The sequence below is a fragment of the Pinus tabuliformis genome, chromosome 8 (assembly GCF_031772625.1).
Source record: "Pinus tabuliformis cultivar Carrire ecotype Pingquan chromosome 8, CPIR1, whole genome shotgun sequence".
In the NCBI taxonomy this organism is placed as follows: domain Eukaryota; kingdom Viridiplantae; phylum Streptophyta; class Pinopsida; order Pinales; family Pinaceae; genus Pinus; species Pinus tabuliformis.
Window position 1 is genome coordinate 1,850,060,650 of NC_142294.1, and position 6,524 is coordinate 1,850,067,173.

Consider the following 6,524-nt stretch of genomic DNA (forward strand, 5'->3'; position numbering starts at 1 on the left):
CTATCAATCATTCCTACTTTCACTTAGTGTCATCGTTAATTCACTTTCATATTTGCTTTCAATTTCCCATCACCGAGTCTGGACAACCTTGGCCCGAACTCTGCCTTCACCGAGACAACATTGCGCAATCTGGGGAAGGAAGGCTTTGCCTTCCTCTCTAGAAATGCACATTTCTGCCCAAGCACTATCCTCCAAGACTTTTTTGCGCATTTTTGAGTTACAGTGACTGCTGACCTAGAAAATTGCACAATGCAACCCAGAGCCTGCAATCACTTCTAGCTCGAATTGCACATTACGCAATCCCAGTAGCCAACAGCCAGTCTGGAATGCACATTGCGCAAATCCAGCAACTAGTCTTGCCTCCCAGAAAACCCAGACTGCCTCTTGCACATTTCTGGCAGCCATTCACCCAGCCTCCCATATTATATTACGTAATCAACCCTATCAGTTCCCCTGGTATTTTCTATGACATTCCTTGAATTTTCTTTGGTTTTCACTAACAAATTTCCTTCCATGCACGTTACCTATCTCCAGATCTTTTAGGTGTTTTTCTACCTCTTAGTAGTACAAGATCAATGGCTTGTAAGAGAGCAGGATCACAAGAATCTGAGGGAAATGCAGCTGGAGCAGCATCTGAGCGAGCGTCCTCCAATCTACTGATCTATGAAGATACAAAGTTGTTTCTAGACAAGTACATGAAGCTGAAGTGGAAAGAGGTTAATGAATCATTTGTAGGCACTTTTGAGGAATACCTCAAAGACCGTCAGGTTTATGTAAACATTGACAAGTTTGGCTTGTAACAGATTGCATGCAGATATCTCGCATTCCCATGCATAGACATGATACATTGGATCATCTCTCACACTAATCTCGAGACGATGACCTTGAGCAATGTCAGTGGGACAAAGTTTCCAACCTTTTGGGCATGATATTATGATGAGAAGTGAGAGTCTGTGACTATCATGAAGACTCCATACAACTTACCCAACATCAGTGCTAACTCCAGAGACATTCTAAGAACTGGGTAAAGGAGTCGGCTTGATTCAGGTTGACACCCAACCATATCTATAAGAAGAAGATACTACGGAAGGCATATCAATACTTAGGCATATTTGCATGTCAATTGTATGGCCAAGAAAGCACAGAAAATTTCCCACAAAGTTTGGTGATCACGTTGGACCAACTGACCAGACAAGGAAAACCATGTAACTGGTCCAGCATGTTGGCTCATTAGCTAAAGGAACAAGTAACGAAGGCTCGATAGTCACCCGAAGGTATGCATGCAGAGATTTACATGTTTGCCTACATCTTATATGCAATATGTACCCAACAAGAGTTCCTGGGCTTGGAATTGGCATGGTCACCGGTGGAGACTATTGTGAACACATATTTCAAGATGTTGTCTGAATGCAGGTTCATAGGAGCAATCACACACCTATCCGATCATTTTGTCACCCCAGTTTACAAGATGATATTTAAAGAAAATCCACCTACATCCAAATTTTTAGCGTAGAGAAGTCTTCGCATGTTCTATTTAAGTTTTCCTTGGACATACTTGTCATGCACAAAGTAGCATATCACAACTTGATAGGATCGAGAGCTAGACTACACCAGAGGAAGAAGGTACCTTGGCCCGCTCTTCCATTATGGATTGGGTTATATGAGATCTGGAGTATCAAGCAAGCGAATGTCGAAGCATAATAGATGAAGAAGTATCAATTTTACCTCCGTAGTTACAATCTGTATGACCCACATTGCATTGTGAAGGATCACTGCACGAGAGTACAATTCAAATGGATCAACAGGGCATTTCATTGGGCCAAGGAGGACCCATGGAGATATTGCTACACTTTCTCCAGACCCAATGAATAGGTCAACTTCACTATGAAGTGGTTAGCAAAGCAACATGAAGCAACATCACAAAGAGCACTAGCACCAGTAGCAATAGTAGCAAAAGAGGCAAGCATACTAGTGTGTGACAAGGGAAAGAGGAAGATTGTCGATCGCATGGAGTAGTAGCAAAGTTGCAAGTTCTGAGCAGATCCATTAGTAGAGAAAGTAGTTATGGCTATAGAGGTAAAGAGGCATTAGCGTGACATGAAAATCACACAAAAGTAGAGGGATAAGAGAAGAAAGAAAGAAGCAGAGAAGGATTTGCATGAGTTGAGGGAGCAACTCCGGAAGAAATAAGAGTTGTGCAAATAGGAGAGGGAAGCATATTAGTAGTGGGTATATCAAGGGAGAAACATGTGCAAACAAATGGAACAATGCTCGTACAGGTATTGGATTCATCAGAACAGCTAGAATCAGGCAAACAAGGTGAACATCGCAGGAGCAAGACTTCGCTCATGAGATAGAACAAGCACTTCAACAGTTGCATGTAGACATGGAGAAGCAAGAGTTGGAATAGGAAACCAACCTCATGCCTCACCAACAAGAGGTCAACTTACCCACTTCACCACATCTAGATGATGAGGATGTCTCAAGTGACCAAGGAGGCACTAAGAGTATTGTTGATCAACCGGAAGGGGAGATGCACAACATCTCATTTGATGAATCTCAACATAGAGTTGTGCAATCTTGTAGAGTGTCAACTTTGGAGGATCATACATCTCATACGCAATTTGAGGAACGAGTGATAATGACTGATGTACACAAACATCTAGAAACCATAGATTATGCAACTAGAGTGTATGTCAAAGCCACTAGCTCAAGTGTTCGCTTTCTGATAGCTGAGAATGAGCGAATGGAAAAGGAACTACAGATGGCCAAGAAAGGAGTAGAGTTGGTGACAATGTCCACCTGAGCTAAACTGAAGAAGGCAATACTAGATGAAGTATTTTCCCTTGACATAGCTATGCGAGTGTTGTACTCTAAGTTTGGTAATGTGCATAAGGCATACGTCCATATTAACGAATGGCAATAGTGATGTGCTAGAAGAGCACGTGTCTTGATGAACTTGCATGATGCTATTGATGACATGCAAGCATGGACAATGAAATATAAGGGATCCCCATTTAACTTGACTAAGATGATGAGGGCCAATGCAGTTGAGCTGAAATCACGTATTTGGAGTGAAATCTGGAACTATGAAGAGTTCTCGCAACTAATCACTAGCATACAGGCTTCCCATGCATGAGTATTCAAGACCATGGATGTTGTGGTCCGCACACATGAGATCCCATCTATTGGGACTCTCATCCAAGTGAAGACAAAGGCACAGGTTTGACTAGAGCTTAACTCGTACTTCGACGAATTGATGTGCATTGCCACCAGCCCAGACTTTCCCATCAGTGCAGGCATCATGCATAAGTATGTTGATGAGCCAGCTGCATTGAATACAATGATGCGCATGCTTTCAGACGAGTTTGACAGAGGCACCTGAGCAGTGTACCCGGATGCTATGGAGGCAAGAGACATGTTTCATATAGATGTCACCACGGAGCACACGGACACCATCAAGGACTACTGATCTTGGCATCAGTATGTTACTGTCGATTAGCATGAGGATGTTGAGGAGTTTGACTTCCATGGTTGTCTAAGTCAGAGTGATGTCTAGCATGGCTTGCTCAAGAAATTTTGTTTCACATGGGTACATGTGCATTGTAATGTAATGTATTTTAAAGTGTAAGTCAAGTGTCAATAGATGGATGTAATATTCATAGAGTAGATGAAGAGTCATGAGGGTAGTTGAACTGTAACAAAGGGGAATGTCAAGGGTCACGCCACTCTTTCCTATAAATATTCCCTCATAACTCATTGTAGAGGATTTTGGTCAACCAAGCTTTTGATAAGACAATTTTGGAGAGAGCTTGGGCAGTATTGTAATGGGCCTTGGCTTCTCCACTACGCAGAGCTAGTACATCTCTTTAGAGGAGCAGGGGGTTGTGGCTGTAACATTCCACTATTGGAACTAGTGGTTGGACATGGATGTATTGTATGACTCGAACTTACACTTCTTAATATAATAAGAGCCAGCACGTTTAATGCATATGTTGCATTGTATTCAATGCTATCTAGTTTACTCTAAATGATATATGTATTGGTTTGCTTACGCATGCATGTATAGACTATTCTGTATATGTATGAATCTTTCTAAAATGTGTTTTTGCTTTAGCCATCACTTTGGATTGCTCGCTAACTTTCCAAGTGGTGCACTCATCTCAACCCCCATGTGTTAGAACCTCTCATGCACCTTCCTTGACTCACTGCAGCTATCACACCCTTGCTACCAATAAAGTTATCATACTTGCCTCTGTGCGAAATCGCAGTCAAGGAATTATCATACGACCCACTACTGGGACTCCTACACCAAACAATTTGAGGTCTAATTGGGACTTCTTACTGGGGAGATCCCCTGACATGTTGGCAGGTCCATCACCATCAACATTTCTGATGCTAGAATGAGGGACAGATGACAAGTTGTGTCCTGTCATCCTGTTTTGAACCTTTACATATCTTTCATGGATTCTTGCACTCTTCTCCCTTGTGATGTTTTTTCGAATCATGAAGATGTCACCATCACGAGGGAGTTTTTCAATCACTTATCCACTTACACGTATGATGGTGAAGGTGAAGTGGCTTGGCATGAGTACTTACATGAATTTTTTTCCATGCTTCATGACGATGATGGGTGTTCTAACGAACAGGCCAACTTGCTACTTTCATACACACTTCCTAAATCTCCACTTCAATGGTTGTGCAACCTACCAATTGACAGTATACACTCATTTGAGTGCTTCTATGATCTCATTGAAGATACTTTCTATCATTTTGATCCAGACCATCTTGACCAAAAACTATTACAACAACATAAGGCTCCACATGAATTGATTATGGATTTTTAGCAACGCTTTCATGACTTGCAGTTTCAAGCCCCAAGGACCTAGAAGAAATTTCTCTATCTTTGGGACTGATTCAAGTATTTCATTAAGAAACCTACTTGTCCCAAGAAGAATTTTGAAATAAATCCTCGCTCGACATTCTTTAGTGAGGGAGATGCGCAATGTCAACCGAATGTGGTCACTGTCACAGGTGATTGTTTTCCATCCCCTCATCAAACAACTCCATCATTGTAGAGTGATGTTGAGGATCATGCTCACACATCTATTCAGTTATCAAATCTTCCCAACATCACTTCACTTAATTTTCATGGAGATTTGGTTGTAAGCCCATAAAGTTATCACATGCATCTTGTTCCACAACCTTTGTCTTTGCACTTAGATGTTCCTCTAGATGATACAATCTTGTGTTCTTCCATTCCAGACTCTTCACTTGTTTTGAATGATTAACAAGACATTGACAAAGTCGGTGTTGCACAATCAACATGTGATGTCATTTATGAACAGTATGAGTGGGAGCTTGAGCAACAACACTCAGTGAAGGATGACTCCCTTCCGTCTGAGCCTCCTCCATTCTTTCCTAACATCTTTTGTTAACCTTCCGTCCATGATTTTGCATGTGTAACTTCATCCATGGATGCACCCATTTTTGATCACTTGCAAGACACACCAACTGCCATTCCATCATCCAACAATAGAGAGGATAAGTTATTCATTGAAAATCCACTTGATTGTTCATCTGCTTTTTCCAAAAACACAGAGGATGAGTTTTTTCACTTTTCATCTACCCCTCTATTTGATTCATCTGATCATGAGGATGCCAATGAGCTCAATGATTTTTCTAGTCATGGTGTTCATGATCCATTTACTACATCATTTGATCACGATCATGACTCTATTGCAGTTAATCTTTCAAGGCCACCAGTTTATGATGATCTATTTGATGATGAAGATGAAACACCCAAGACTGTCGAGGCACTTTAGCCCGAGCTGATGGTTATGTCAGACCCTTTCTCTCTTGGGGTTAGTCTCACTTCCGATCAGGAAATTGTTGAATCACCCATCCCTTATCACTCATTTTATGCATTGAACATCAATCTCACACACATATAATGCTTCCTCCACTCGAAATACATGATCCTATCCCTCATGCATTGGAGGAATCTTACATTGCAAGCACATGTGTGGGACGGAAGTTGTATTTTTTTCTTTTGTTTTCTTGTATGTCATAGTCAAGAATGTGCTTATGCTTCAAAGCTACACGTAGTGTTACACAACACCATGATAAGTCCACAGACTGCTCGTCTTGTACTTGCACTCACTTATGTTCTATGGGCACTTTAAAAAAGGAAGTGTGGTTGTCTTCATTGTTATATCTTTCTTGCTTGCTAGTTCGCACAACTCGGTTGCTTGTAGACCAACATTGGTCAACCAATGCACTGGTGGCTACATTGGAAATATCACTTCTTGTGATCAATCCCATGCACCGTTAGTTTAGGAGTAGGAGTAATGTTTTATTTCAGTCAGTTTTCTTACATGCATTGTCACTTCGTGCAACCGGTTCTGCCAGCATTCTATTTCTTCGTCTGAATCTGAAGTACAGGAACTGTTGTGCTCCCATGAGATTCTCCCATCTGCAGTCAGGTTCACCCAATCCTAGTCTTGTGCCATTATTTGGTAAAT